This window comes from Tenrec ecaudatus, chromosome 13 (assembly GCF_050624435.1).
Source record: "Tenrec ecaudatus isolate mTenEca1 chromosome 13, mTenEca1.hap1, whole genome shotgun sequence".
Taxonomy (NCBI): Eukaryota; Metazoa; Chordata; class Mammalia; order Afrosoricida; family Tenrecidae; genus Tenrec; species Tenrec ecaudatus.
The window spans coordinates 5109767-5125002 of NC_134542.1; the positions used below are offsets into that span (position 1 = coordinate 5109767).

General features: G+C 55.5%; 1 protein-coding gene across 2 annotated transcripts in view; it reads right to left on the bottom strand.

The window, feature by feature from the left end:
• Window positions 1-3127, bottom strand: part of SH3BP4 (SH3 domain binding protein 4) — a 77867-nt gene extending 74740 nt beyond the window's left edge. The window contains exon 1 of one of the 2 annotated variants that reach the window (XM_075529241.1): window positions 2977-3127. The gene's annotated coding sequence lies outside the window, so the exon portion shown is untranslated. Of the gene's footprint in view, window positions 1-1264; window positions 1410-2976 lie in introns of those variants that run through there. The other variant, XM_075529244.1, reaches the window with a different exon arrangement.
• Between the last annotated feature and the right edge of the window lie 12109 nt (window positions 3128-15236).

Sequence of the window (15236 nt, forward strand, 5' to 3'; positions counted from 1 at the left end):
GCCCTCGGTCCACTCAGGAGCTGCCGAGGACCCTGGAGACACACACACACACACACACACACACACACACACACACACACACACACACAAAAGGCTACTAAGTATTTGCTGTTTCTGTTCCACGGGGGCTCATAGGCTTATTTGACTGTGGGGATCAGGAGACCCAGCTCCTAGGGAACTCGGTGCAGATCCTTCAGGGCCAGATCTCCCCTCCCCTTGGTCCCACTAGGGAACTGTCCCCTGACTCCAGGCTGTCAGCCTGTGACTTCAGGGCAAACTCCTGCCCAGGACCATATCCAGGGCCTAGGACAAGCCCCGGGACCCCCAGGTGGAGGGGGAAAGTAAAAACAAAAAGGACACAGAGAGGGGAGCCTACCTGGCCAGCTGGGGGCCACTCTCTGCTGAAGGGCAGGGCTGAGCCTTAACAGAGGAGGGAGGAGCTGGCCTTGGGCCAGGAATGAGGCCTTCAGGGCAGGACTGGGGCCTCCCCGTCTTGCTTGAATAAAAGGCTCCTCAAAGAAGCTGCTAGAAGCTGTCCACCTCCTGTCCAAAAGGAGTGAGCACTTCCCATTCAATGTCAGGGGCGCCTCAGGCTTTCCACAGCCCCCAGCCAGGGTTAGGAACCCTGGTGCCATCACGGTTACAGAGCTTAGCTGTTAACCGAAAAGGTTGGCAGTTCAAACCCCACCAGGCACTCACTTTGCAGGAGAAAGGCGTGGCAGTCCGTTTCCCTAAAGATGTCCCCAGGAGTCAGCAACTTCAGGGCAGTGAGTCTGATGCCAGGATTTACCCCCTGCGGACATTGGCCTATCTTAGACCCAGACTAGAAACCAGCATTAGAGTAAGAACAAAGTATTCAGCGGCCCAGAGGCAAACACACGTGCAGTCCTCTAACAACCTAAACCCAAGCAGCAAATTCCAGACAAGGAGAGTGGGGGCCGTTCCTCTCCCTCCCCACCCAGGGACACATCTAAAGGCACCATATTCACAGGCAAAGAGCAGGGTTCCGATGCTTGGTAAGCAACCCTCCAGTCTGTCTTCTAGGTGTTTTCAGAGAAGGGGAGGCAGATCCCCCTGCCCCTTTAGAGCTGGGGCCCTGCTCCCACGCCCTGAGCAGATCAACATCTTGAGGGAGCGGCGGTGAACAATGGAAGTACCCAATGATGACCAGGCGCCCAGGGGACTCGGGGCAGAAAGGGGCCCTTCCAGCCCAGAATTCTGTGCTGGAGAAGCAAACCGTAAACTGGGAGACACCTCTGCTTACCTGGGTTTAGGAGGGCAGGCATAAGGACGGGGTCCCAGAGTCTTGGGACAACAGGAAAAACAAACATTCAGGCTTGCGGAGCTTCTTGGGGCCTGGTGGCCAGGCCTCCCCGCGGCTGGTCATTGTTCGTTTCATAAACAAATCCCCTGAAAGCCAGGTTCGTCCACTTCCCCTCGCTCCCAGAACAAACTGTTCCTGTGATAAGCTCGTGGCAGCAGGCCACAAGCTTCGGGCAGCGTGCCACCAGCCCCCATATCAATAGAATACCCCCGCTCCACCCCCCACTTTCAGAAAACCCCAGGCAGAGAAGCTAGGGCCCCTCCAGGTTCTTTGACTTTCTAAGCAGAGCGTCGATACCCCGACAAACCACCAATTAATATTTATAGTGGCCCGAGAAGCAGATTCAGAATCACCACCTTCATTTTAACAAGGCAGGGAACCCCAAGCCACATAAGTGGGGGGAGTGGAGTGGGATGGGATGGGATGGCGGGGTCAGTAATTCAGAGGCACTAGGCCTTGGCCAGTCTCAGAGTTAGTTGATTGCTGACCCACCCAACCCTCTCATCCAGTCACGGAAACGCTACCTGGGAGGATCGCCAGGCCCATCAACCCAAACTTTGGTGCTTGGGGCCCAACTGGCACAGCAGGCAGAGAGGGGTGGCTTTGTTTTGGGGAAGATGAACTGGCTGTCTTAGGGACCAGCTGTACCTTCCTGCTGGACCTTGCAAGACAGGCCTGGGACAGGGCTGGTTGGAAGGTGGGCTCAGGGGATGGTGTCTGGTTGGCCCCGTCTGTCTGTCTTTATTTCCACGTTTACTGAGTGTAAACACCGCGTTTGTGACCAGAAGTAAAGTTAGGCAACTTTATTAGGATTACCGATTACGAGCATTGTACTAGCTGTTGGCTCCGCGAACTTGCCAGGAATAAACACTAATAAAACCCAGGCAGCGCTTCCTTTAAACATCTCGCGTCCCGAGTGGGCTCCGCCATCCTCTCCCGCGCTCCGGGCAGTCAGAAAGCTCGGTGCGGTGCCCCTTAGCGGGGACAAGGGCAGGCACGGGCCTGTTCCCGCAGCTGCAAGGCCAGCCCTGGGCCAGGAGCCGCGAGGACCCCGAGGCTGGGACCCCAACAGAACCGCAGTCCGCAGCAAGGCGCGGGTGTCCCCGTCCACATCACCTCCAGTCCAGCCTGCGGCCACCAAGCCCTTCCCTACCCGCGGCCGCGGAGCGGTCCCCCTGGCGGCCGCCTGGTCTGGGGACCCGCTCCAGCAGACTCGGGAGTTTGGGTTTTTATCCTAAAACAAAGGTTCTCCGAAGAACTTGAAATGTGCATTGTCACCAAGAAGTTTAACCGGGGACCACGCTCCCTTCCCTCCACCCCAAGCAGCACGAGGGGGGCGCTCCCACGATCCGGAGAGCCGAGCGCGCGTCCCCAGGCCCGGCCGGCGGGCGAGGGGGCCCGGCCCCGCAGGGCCGCCGGCTCGGACGCAGAATCCCGGCCCCGGGGTCCGGGACCCGGGGCTGCCCGCCCCGAGCAGGGCCCCGGCCGGCCGGGCGGGGAGGGGCGCACGGGGCTCTCGGGCCCCCGAACACGCGCGGCAGGGTGGTGGGCGCGCTGGGGGCGCGGGAGCCGCACGGCCCGGCGGCAGCGAGGCGGGCGGGCATGGCCGCGCCGTGGGGCGCGGGGCGCGGGGCGCAGGGCGCGGGGCGTACCTGGCTCGCATGGCTCCGGAGGCTGGATCTGCACGCGCGGCGCTCGGCACGGCCGGGGGCGCGCTCCGCGGGAGGCACCGCGGTGTCGGCGGCGACGGGCCCGGACCGCCCAGACGCCGGAGCGCTCGGCTCCCTCCTCCGCGGCCGAGGGTGGCTCCCGGGGCGGGGCGGGGGCGGGGCGAGGGGCCCGCGCCGGGGCGGGGCGGAGGGGGTGGTTCCCCGAGCGGGACGGGGGCGGGGTTCCTGGGGGCCAGGCCCTGGGGAAGGATGGTCATCGCTCCGGGGCAGGTCCCCCGGAGCAAGCGGAGGAGGAAAGCGGGCTAATTAGGGGTTGTCCCCACACCTGGCGGGGGACGGGGCCGAGGTGATGGCTGCCCGCACAGAGCGCTGAAGCGGGTGGGGGTAAGAGCAGGGCCTGGAAGCGGGGCGCCAGGGACTCCGCAGGTCCCAGAACGCCGGGAACCTCTGACGTGCGCGCCCCCTCCCCTCCTCGGACCGTCCCCCCTGCCCCCCCAATCGCGCTCCCTGGTTACCGAGCAAATCTGGCTGCGCTCCAGGCTCCCGGCATCCCAGGCTGCTCACACCGTCTGGGGAACCCCCGCTGTGGACCCGGGGTCAGGTTCACGACAGCAGGGGGGCGGCGTGAGGGGCGAGTGCCTCAGCTTGGGTTGGCAGCCAGAGGAAAGGCATTCTATGAAATGACAAAGGACGCAGACAGGAATGCTTCTCACGCCCCTGGGCAGAGCTGCGCTGGGCTTCGCCCACCCAGGGTCCGCCTTAGGCACTCAGCAGATTCTCTGGGAAGGGACTGGCCCCTACCTGCATCTGACGCACCTGGTCCTCACAAAGCCCGCCTCTTGGCTGCACTAATGGGCCCATTTTACAGATAAATAAACTGAGGCGGGAAGGGATTTTTTTTAAAATATATATATTTTTAGTCAGTGCCACAACTTGAAAGTGCTGGACCCCGACACTCCGTACCCTTGGCTAGCTGGCTTCTAGTTTCGTTGCACACTTCAGTGCAGGCTCCCGGGAAAACTCTGGGCGAGGGAGCAGGGGGGCTGGACACCGCCAGACCCTGTCCCCAGGACCCCTGGGAAGAGGGTGTGGTCTTTGTCCTCATTTTGCAGGTGCCTGTGGACCTTAGCCGCTGTGTGAATGCTGACTTTCAAGGTAGCCCAGGATTCCCAGACTCGCTTGGAGGTTCAAACCCACCAGACTTTCCAGGAAGGAAGACGAGGCTGTCTGCCCAGCAAAGATTCACAGTCTAGGAAACTGCATTGAAGTATTTTTGTAAGTGGTAAAGGTGCCCTGATGTCGTAATAACTTACCCCTTGGGATGCTTACCTCCTGCAGGGTCAGCAAATCAAAATTGGAGGCTTTCTATTTCTATAAACAATTACAGGCTTGGAAACCTACTCCTATCTATGGGGTCACTATGAGTCCAAATCAATGATGAGTCGAAATCCACTTGGTGGCACTGAAATTGGCTTTGGTTTCTTAAGGTCCTTGCCTCTCCCTCCTGTCACCTCTTTACCCAAGGACTCTAGCGTGCTATCTCTGGATTTGCAGTTAACAGAGTTCCTGAAATGAATGTTAAAGCAACTATTATTACGCTGCCGTCGAGTTGACGCCGACTCATAGCGACCCAGGAGGACAGAGTGGAACTATACCTGTTAGTTTCTGAGACTGTGACTCTTTATGACAGTAGAAAGCCTCCTCTTTCTCCCGAGGAGGGGCTCGTGGTTTTAAACTGTTGACCTTGCAGTTAGAAGCCCAACTTGTAACCAACCCCCACCACACCAGGCCTCCGGTTCTGGAATGTCCTTTCAGAGTCTGAAGTGCTGAAGGGCCAGGGCCCCTAGGGGGTGCTGAGGAGGCAGTGAGGTGCTGGGCCTCTGCAGCCTGCCCACCAGCCTGCGCAGAAATCTCTGGCTAGCTGTTTTCCTATCTCCATGACTCAGTTTCCTAATTTGCGTGATGCTCACAGAGTGGTTGTGCAGATTAAATGGGCATAAAAATTAAGGAATCACACGCAGGTTTTTATGGGGAGCCTGTCCTGAGATCTCAGAACGTAGCTTCAGTTTCCGTTATTCATGACGCCTCTCCCCAGCAGCCACCCTGAGCCCAATGATGCCCAGCCAACCGTAAGGGGCACAGTGGTCAGAGGAGAGGAAAAGACCATTGTCAGATAGTCCACAAGGGACTTAAAGCAGGAGCGATGTCTGTCTGTCCACCCCTCGGGGGATGATGATGGAAAGGGACCGAAGCAGAAATCCATCAGCCAGTAGGGAAAGACTCTTCACAGCCCTGGCGGGGAAGTTGATACAGAGAACAAAGAGTGCTCTGGGGACACGCGGGTGACCCCATGAATAAATAAAGCCAACGCAGGCAGCCTCCTCCCAGGTCCACAGTGTCCACTGTTGAACGGATAGGCCTTACCCGGGCCATCATTCAGCTGGCCTGCATCCTGGGAGCATTTTAAGGAGGTCGGAGGAGCCGAGAGACAGGCCAGACAATATTACTTTTGCAGGCGGTGGCTGTGATTTCAGCTCACAGTGACCTCATGTGACACAGGAGGGTCAAATGGGGTATTTTTTTTAATCCCTGGGAGCCTTGGGGACGCCATGGGTTAAGTGTTGGGCTGATAGCCACCAGATCAGTGGTTCATACTCACTCACCAGCCGTTCTGCAGGAGCAAGAGAAGGCGGCCTGCCTCTGTAAGGATTTGTAGCTTTAGAGAGGCCACGAAGCTGTTCTATTCAGGCTGTTGTTGTTTGAGGTCATTGGGTTGATTCCAACCCTTAGGGACCCTTTGTGGGACAGAAGGAAGCACCACCTAGTCTGTGCCACCTCACAATTGTTCACAACTGTCGCAACAAAAAACATTGCTAGGCGGTAGAATCGACTTGATGGCAGTGGGTTGTGGATTGGGTTACCGTCTCTCCCTACAAGGCTCAGAGTTTCTCCGGTTCAGTGGCTGGTGGCCTGGAACCACCAACCTTTTGATTGGCAGCCTACTTCTTGGCTACTGCCCTGGGGCAGTGCAGTTGCCCGGGGTACTTCGGGGAGGTGGGCAGGAGGGTGGATGGGCGTCATTGTTGCCGTGAACTGCTGTGGCTGCTTTTGTGCTTTCCTCTGAGGATGCTGTTTCCTGCTATAGGACCGTCTTCCGGTTCCACCCGATTCTACTCCAGGTCTTTGTAAAATGCTGCACTTGAAACCACGTTCACAGCATCCCGCCATTCAATGACTGGAATTTCCCGTGGAAATGCTTCCAGCAAAATCAATACCTGGATGGTTTGGGGATTCCTTTTCTTTACGTACTCACTGCCAAGGAGTCGATGCCGACTCATGGAGACCCTAGAACAATGGTCGTGGGTCGTGACCCCTTTGGGGGTCCAATGACCCTTTCACAGAGGTCACCCGATTCAAAACAGTAGCAAAATGACACTTATGAAGTAGAAACAAAAATAATTTTATGGTGGGGGGGTGTCACCACAACATGAGGAACTGTGTGAAAGGATGGCAGGATTAGGGAAGTTGGGAACCACTGCTCTAGAACATCATAGAATTGCCCCCTGCAGGTTTCAGAGACTCTTTAGGGGGTGGAGAAAGCCTCATCTTTCTCCTGAGGAGTGGCTGGTGGTTTGGAACTGCCAACCTTGTGGTTAGCAGCCCAACCCATAACCACTGTACCACCAGGGCTCCAATTGTAAGTCCAGAGATAATAGACCGAGTCTGTCTCAGGGACCTGCAGTGATTGGAGCAGCAAAGAGAGGATGAAGCACGGGTCACCATCACCCACCTTCCCTCACAACCCGTGTGCCCGGACATGGGCTTCGGTTCAGCCTTCCCAGTGTACATGTGTCTTTGGCTGTGAGTCTGCATGCGTTTGTTGGCTAGCTGTCATTGGGTCTGCCCCTGCCTGGTGTTCAACCAACCCCGTGCATCACAGAACAGAAAGCTGCCGGGCCCAGCACCATCCCCATGGCCAGCCTCAGAGCAGGCTGTTGGGATCTGTAATGTTTTTGGCTGATATTTGGCTGATATTTGGGAGTAGATCCATTACCAGGTCTTTCTTGTTGCCAGGTGCATGAGTCCACTCTGGCCCATAGCAACCGTATGCACAGCAGAAGGAAGCCCTGCCCTGTTCTGCACCGTGCCCACATTGTTATGTTTGAGGCCATCATTGCAGCCGCTGTGTCCGTCCATCTCAGAGAGCGTCTCCCTCTCGTTCACTGCCCCTTGACATTACCAAGCATGATGTCCTTCTCCAGTGACTGGCCTCTCCTGACATCATGCCCAAAGTGTGTAAGATGAATTCTCACCATCCTTACCTCTGGGAAGCACTCTGGCCAAACTTCTTCCGAGATGAACCAGTTTGTCCTTTTAGCAATCTGCGGGACTTCTTGGTCCATCTTAGTCCAGTAACTCCACGGAGACCTGTTGGACATCTCAACATCACGGGAGCCTCCACTCATGACTGCACAGGAGGTGCACTGTCTGAGAATTGAATCTTGCTCGGGAGGCGAGAATTCTGCCACTGAAACGCCAATGTCTACATGTGTCTCTGTGTATGTGCTTTCACACATGGGTGGCACAAAAAAATTCAGTGTTCAACTCCTAGCCGAAAAGGTGATGGGTGGACCCCACCCAACAGCATCTCTGGAGATAAATCTGGGGCTCTGCTTCTCCAGGGTCCTAACCAACCAGACCCCCTGCCGATGAGTCGATTCCAACTCATTGCAGCCCCATAGAGGATTCCTGAAACTCTGTTTAGTCTTTATGGGAACAGACAGCCCCAGCTTTCTCCCATCGCAGCCTCAAAGCCCCACGGAACATGCACACATGCAGGTGGGATCGGCCCAACGGCAGCCAACAACACAGCAACATGCATCCACACTGCTGTTGTCAGCTGCCACCCAGTCGGTTCCAACCCATGGGACCTTGTGCACAACAGAAGGAAGCACTGTCCGGTCCTGCGCCGTCCTCACCCAAGTCCATTGTTGCAGCCACTGCGTCCATCCATCTTGTCGAGGGCCTTCCTGATTTTTGCTGTCCCCCTACTTCACCAAGCATGACGTCCTTCTCCAGAGACTGGTCTCTCCTGACAACATGTACAAAGTATGTCAGACAAAGTTTTGCCATCCTTGCCTCTAAGGAGCGTCCTGGATGTACTTCTTCCAAAGAAGCGCCCGGCCCAAACCATGGCCTTTTCAGTTGCCTTGTGGACATTAAATAAAGAAGACCGCAGACGAATCGATGCATTTGAATTGTGCTGCTGCTGCTACTGCTGAACACTGAAAGTACCACGGAGCGCTGGAAGGACAAACCGATCTGTTTGGAAGAAGCATGGCTAGTGCATCCATCCATGCACATGCACAAATGCATGAAGACAGACAGAGAGACAGATTGTACAGAGCAGCAAACTCAGGCAGGCTGCCTGGGCTCAGCACTGTCTCTCCCGCTTTGCAACTGGGTAAATGGAAGCAGGTCACTCTGTCCTCTCACCTTAGGATGGCTGCGAGGGGGAACTGTGGCAAAGCACACGGCCTCTTTGCTCCAGTCACCGTACACCATTTCCTTCAGCTCAGTCAATGCCATCCTCACCTACTAGACATGCACTTCAAGCTAGTCTTCCATGCACATAAACCCCAAAGCGAATAAACCTAGCTTCTAAATGAGCTCCACAGAGATACTTTTTTTCAAGCCCTCATAGCTGTTAACAGTCGCCCCGGTGGTGTAGTGGTTACACATGGGGTTACTAACCACAAGGTTAGCGGTTGGAGACCAACGGCAGTGGTGGGGATACTTTCTATTTCCCTAAAGATGAGTCTTGGAAACCCATAGGGGTGGTTCTCTTCTGTCCTATAGGGTGGCGGTGAGTTGGAATTGGCTCGACGGTCGTGATTCCTATAGGTATCGAGTTAAGCGTTGGCTTGCTAACCACAGAATCAGCCGTTCAAACCCAGGAGGCAGTCTCGGGAGAAAGCTAAGGCTGTCAGTTCCTGTGAAGATTGATAGCCTCAGCAACCTAAGGAGCAATCTGACTCTGTCTTCTAGGGAAATGAGTTGGACTGGATTCTACAGTGGAGGTTACACCTGTCGAGGGGCTGACCACATTGCTTTAAGGAGCAGTGGTTGACAGGCTGTCCAAGCAGCATCGTTGTTCTGTTGTACATGGGTCACTATGAGTCCGAACAGACTCAGCATCACCCGACAACAACAGCTGTCCAAGAATGTGACCCTCTGATTTCACTGACGGATTCCATCCAAACCAAACTCACTGTCAAAGAGTCGATGCCGGCTCATCCTGGCCCTGTCGGACAGGGTAGAACTGCCCCCGTGGGTTTCCAAGACTGTCACTGTTTATCAGAGTAAACAGCCTCATCTTTCTCCTGCAGAGCAGATGATGGGTTTGAACCACTGACCTTCTGGTTAGGGCTCGGCAGCCAATAAAAATGCGATTCCCTTTTCTGCCCACGTCTGAGTGAGTCAGGTGCAAGGAGAAGGTAGAGGAAGGGAAAGGAGCAAGTTTGGAGGAGCCTCAGGACACCTCTATTATTACAACTGGTCACCGTCCAACCCAGCCCAGTCCCCCCCCAAAAGTGAGTCCTGCACATGACTTCTCAGAATGTCCCCCACAGAGCACCTCTGACAAGAACCAGGCCACGCACAGCACTATCCTGAACTCAGCAAACGCTCCGGAACTACAGGTAGAGTGCCCTCCCAGGAGGAAAGAAGCGCTCAGAGATCACACAGAGGCCCATCCTGAACACGGACCGCTCCTCTGCCTCCAGCGCCATCCCTCTGGGTCTGAGAGGACGTGAAATCGACAAGGACCGCAGTCCATTGCATCCACTGTATCCACTGATACAGTGACCGTGACCGAAAGGGCCTCTCCATTGGGAAACAAGGCCAGGAGTCCACGTATACAGAACACAGCCGAAGGGAGTCAAAGGAGAAAGCATTCCGGAAGAGGGCGTCGTTGGAAACAGACTCTACAGCTATCGAGGGGATATCATCTGCTTGGTCAGAGTTCCAGATGCCTTGTCTGATCCTGAATGTGGAGAGCCGGTCGTTGTTAAAACAGCTCAGGGTTTTAGCCATGGGGGAGAAGGTGCTTCCTGTGTGACTTGCCAGCCTCAAGGGTGCTGTTGTGGGCTTGAGTTGTGCTTTGGAAGAGGACTCCTGCTGGCGAGGTGGTTACACGTTGGGCTATAACCACAAGGTCAGCAGTTCCAGACCACCTGCTGCTCTGAGGGAGAAAGATGAGGCTTCCTACTCCCATAAAGAGTTAGTCTGGAAACTCACAGGGCTGGTTCTGCTCCGTCCTAGCATGTCGCTGTATGTTGACATGGATTTGCTGGCAGCGGGGAGGTGAGGGAATGCTTTGGAATATCCTGAGTCCCAGGAGTTCTCTGGGCTCGGGTTCCCCCCATCAAAGCCATCCTGGTGGGCCAGACTCCCTGTGAACTGAGTGCTACGCTGAGAGGCGTGGACTGCCAGGAGTTGGCATCGACAGATTGGGAGCCGGCACTGGGGCTGGACCTGGGGCCATGAGGCTGAACAGGATCGAAGCAGCTCTGTCCTAATGGCCTGAGGTGGAGACCCATGGCCCGCAGCTCATCACAGGTGGCATTTGGATCACTGCCCAATGATGGGGCAGAACCTTGAGCCCAACTCTGTTAGCTGAACCTATCAGCCTGTTTTTTCTGGTACGTGGTTCTGGTTTCCAACGTAAAGTTTTCTGGGCGATTGGGAAATAGCCCCCAAATCATGTGCCTACTACATATTGTTCTTGTTAGCCTCTGTGAGTCAGATGCGAGTCATGCCAACCCGTGTGACAGAGCAGAACTGTCCCACCGGGGTTTCTAGACTGCGCTCTTCAGGCTCCACCCTGGAGAAGGACACTGTGCTTGGTAAAGTGGGGAGGGGGCGGTGAAAAGAGGAGGGCCCCCAATGAGATCAGCTGACACAGTGACTGCAACCGGGGGCTCACACCTAGGAACCTTGGTGAGGCTGGTCCGGGGCCAGCAGTGTTTGGTTCTTCTGTGCACAGGGCCCCTGTGGGTCAGAACTGAGCCGACAGCACCTATCGTCACCAACAGCCTTTACAGACCCAGGTGCTCTTAGGTACCATGGAGTTGGTTACAACTCCCGGGGGGCTAATGCACAACCGGAGGAAACCCCGCCCGGTCCCGGGTCCTCTCACAGCAGTTCCCATGTTTGAGTCTATGGTGGCAGCCCAGGTGTCCCTCTGTCCTGTTGAAGGACGTCTTCTCTTGCTCACCAGACACACTCCTTTTCCCATGATGGGTCCCTTCTGATACAAGGCCCTCAGGACCTGAGATGAAGCTTTCCCATCTCTGCTTCTAAGGCGCTCGGACGGCTGTACTTTGCCCAACATAGATGTGCTCATTCTTCTGCGGCTATTACCCAGGATTTCCTGTCTCTCAGCCACGGGGTCCGTTTGAGTCTGCAGTTAGCTTGCCTCGCCAGGGTTCCTGCCTACTAAGTGCCGTGTGCCATCGAGTCGATTCCAACTCATAGCAACCGTACCCAAGCCTTAGTGCCTCCTTCGTGCCTGTGATAGGCAAGGCACTGTTGGAAGGCACCGCAGGTGAGGAGGGAGCAAAGACAGACCCCATGTCCTTAGGATTTAGAATCTGGCAGGAGAGACTGAAATGCGAAAAGCAGACTTGGGTCGCAGTTGGTCACCTTCCTTTCTCCTTTCCCCATGCATGACACCCTCCTTGCGGAGGACAACCCCTCCGTCAGGTCTCCAAAGGAGGAAAGAGCACTTCCGAGGGAGTACGTGATGATCCTCCACGGAGCTGCCCTGACCTGCAGTTCAAGGGCTGGCCAGGGGTGCTGGGCAGCTGGGGAGATGGGATGGCGGAAGGAAGACCCTTCCTGCAGCTGCTTTCTCCGGCCGGTGTGCTCCCAAGGGATGGAGACAGCTTACCATAAACGAGGCATGGACCGCAAGGCCCAGAGAGGGAGCACTCATGGCGAGGAGTTCTGAGTAGGAATTAAGGAGGGATGGAGCGAGTGGCTGAGGAGAGCAGGAAGCTGGTTGCTGAGCTCTCTGGCTGTCCATCAAGAGGGAGTACACAGCGAGGGGTGTGTTTGTGTGTGTGTGTGTGTGTGTGTGTGTGTGTGATCCAGAAACTGGGCATGCCCATTTCCCCCAGAGAGACCACCCTGTCTGGTACCTGATCCACAGAGCCCAAACCCAGCAGCCTCTCTCAGGGCGTTGCTGAAAGGGAACATTTCAGACTTGCTGAGTGAGGGTGGAAATGTGTCCGTCCTGGGCTGAGCCTGACTGAACCCTGGAGGACAGCACGCCAACTCAGACTCCCTGCCATCGGGTCCAGACCGGCTCACAGTGACCCTATGGGACAGAGGGGACACCATAGGAGCGACCCTATAGGACGTACTGAACACTATTAAGGTGTCCCATAGGACAGAGCAGACACCATACAAGTGACCCTATAGGATGGAATGGACAGTATAGGAGTGATCCTACAGGACAGAGTGGTCACTACAGGGGAGCGCGGACAGCTTCTGGATGACCCCATAGAATAGTGTAATCACCATAGGGATGACCCATAGCACAGAGTGGGCACGATAGGAGTGACCCCATCGGACAGAGTGAACCCTAGGCTCCTCTTCCATGTATGTCTGGAGTGGCAGCCGCCTCTTTCTCCTCTCCCTTCCCTTTTCTTGCACCCTCCCCTTCCCCTTCCTTCTTCCCACTTCCTCTTTCCCCTTCTGCGCCTGCTCTTCCCTTGCCCCTTTCCCTCCCCTGGAGCTCTGGAACGCTTTCATCCAGCACGCACCTCCATCTGGACTTGATGCACTTCCCCCACCCCCTTCACAGACACCTTCTGCCCACTTCATTTCAGCTCTCCTGGAGAGCGCTTCCCGGTTCCGCAGTCCACTGGAGCCTGTGGTTCCATCAGCTCTGCCTGCCTTTACCCCTCCGCTGGCGCCTCGGTCTCCCCTTGCGTTGGGGTGGAGGCACCGCCCAGCTCTGCACCAGCCTCACATTGTTCTTGCGTTTGAGCCCGTGGTTGTGGCCACGGTGTCCGTCCATCTCGTAGAGGACCTTCCTCTCTTTTCACTGCCCCTCGACTTTACCAAGCAAGATGTCCTTCTCTGGGACTGGTCCCTCCTGGTCACATGAGATACCGTCTCACCATCCTCACTTCCAAGGAGCATGCCGGCTGTAGCTCCTCTAAGATAGCGCTGATTGTTCTTCTGGGAGACCATGGTCTTTTCAATCATCTTTGCCGGCGCTTTCTTCTTCGTCTGCCTTACTCTGGAAGCTCCCATGAAACCTGTTATACCAGGGAGGGGCTTTAAGGAGTTCTTGGAAAAATGGAAGTAAAAGAGAATGTGCTTTCCCCAGGAGCCCTTGGAAGCCCCCACATATAAACCAACCCCTTCTGTTTGTGGCTGCAGCTTCCAGGCAAGGTGATGGCTGAATACCGGAGCCACCACGCTGTGCTCCCAGAATTTCCCACATCTCCAAGAAAGGGAACTAATGCCACCCCACCCCCCACCCCCCTGACAATTGAGGAATGAAGCCCGCGGGCCAGAAAACGTAACTAATATCTGTCAGCAGAATGCCATACAGTCTGCATCGCTGTCCCCAAGCCTCCACTGAGAGAAGCGGCTGCCCATGAAGGACAATGGCCAGGAATCGAACCTGGGGCTCCCCTGGAGAAGGTGTGTGTGCATCAGGGTTGTGTCCTCCCACCATACCTAGTCAATCTGTTTGCAGCGCAAACCACCAGAGGAGCTGGATGACAGGAAGAAGAACGAAGCACCAGGGTTGGAGGAAGGCTCATTAGCAACCTGAGCGACCTTGCTTGCTCAAAGTGAGGAAGACTTGAGGCACGTGTGATGAAGATCAGGGACTGTAGCCTCTGGTATGGACGACAACTCGATGTGAAGAAAGCCAGATCCTCACAACTGGACCAGTAGTAACATTGTGATGAAAGGAGAGATTGAGGACATCAAGGATTGCATCTTGCTTGGATCCATAATCAATGCTCTTGAGAGCAGCAGTCAAGAGATGAAATGGTGCGTTGCACTGGGTAAATCTGCTGCGCAAGACTTTTTTTTTTAAAGTATTGAAAAGCAAGGATACTACTTTGAGGACTAAGGCGCTCCTGACCCAAGCCATGGTATTTTCAGTGGCCTTATACGCGTGCGAAAGTTGGACATCGTTTAAGGAAGACTCAGGAAGAGGCGGTGTCTGAATCACGGTGCTGATGAAGAAGAGTGAAAGGACCACGGGCTGCCGAAAGAACAAACACATCTTCTCGGAAGGACAGCCAGCGTGTTGTGAGTAATGGCGTCCTTAGAAGCACGGGTGGCAAGACTTGGTTTCACATACTGTGCACATGTTCCTGGAGAGGACGTCATGCTCCGTACCGCAGAGGAGCAGCCAAAAAGAGGAAGGCCCTGGACAAGGTGGATGGACACAGTGGCTGCAACAATGGGTTCTGATATAAGGACACTTGTGAGCGTGGGGCAGGACCAGGCCGTGTTTCACTCTGCTGTGCAGCAGCCACGGGGGTGGAACCAATTCAACAGCACCTAGCAAAGACATGCTAGCACGCTTTTCCGTTTCTTCAGAAACCACTCCCATGTTCCCCGCTACAGTGACACCATTCAGCACTCCCACCAGACAAGGGTCAGGGTCCCAGTTTCCCCCCATCCGTAATGACATCTGTTCCTTTCCATTTTATTTGTTTAGATCTCCGCCATTCTGTTGGGCGTGAAGCAGCGGGATCACACGGGGGTGTTGATCTGTGTCTCTCAATGGCTATCCACGTTGCACTGTGTAATGTTAAGGTCTGTTCAATCATTTGAATACAGGTGTACCTTGCTTTATCGTGCCTCGTGATGTTGTCAGGAGAGACCAGCCCTTGGAGAAGGACATCATGTTTGGTAAAGTTGAGGGGCAGCGAATAAGAGGAAGGCCCTCGGCAAGATGGACGGACACTGTGGCTGCACCCACAGGCTGAGGGACAGGAGCAGTGGCGGGGATGGCGCGGGACCGGGCCGTGTTTCCGTTCTGCTGTGCATACGGTCGCTATGGGTGAGAGCCGGCTTCATGGCACCTGACAACGGCAACCATCTCTTGAACTTCAGAGCTAATGTGTATTTCAGGTACTGAGGGTCTGTGGCAACCTTACGCGGAGCAAGTCAGCAGACGTCTTTTCCCCAACAGAGCTTGC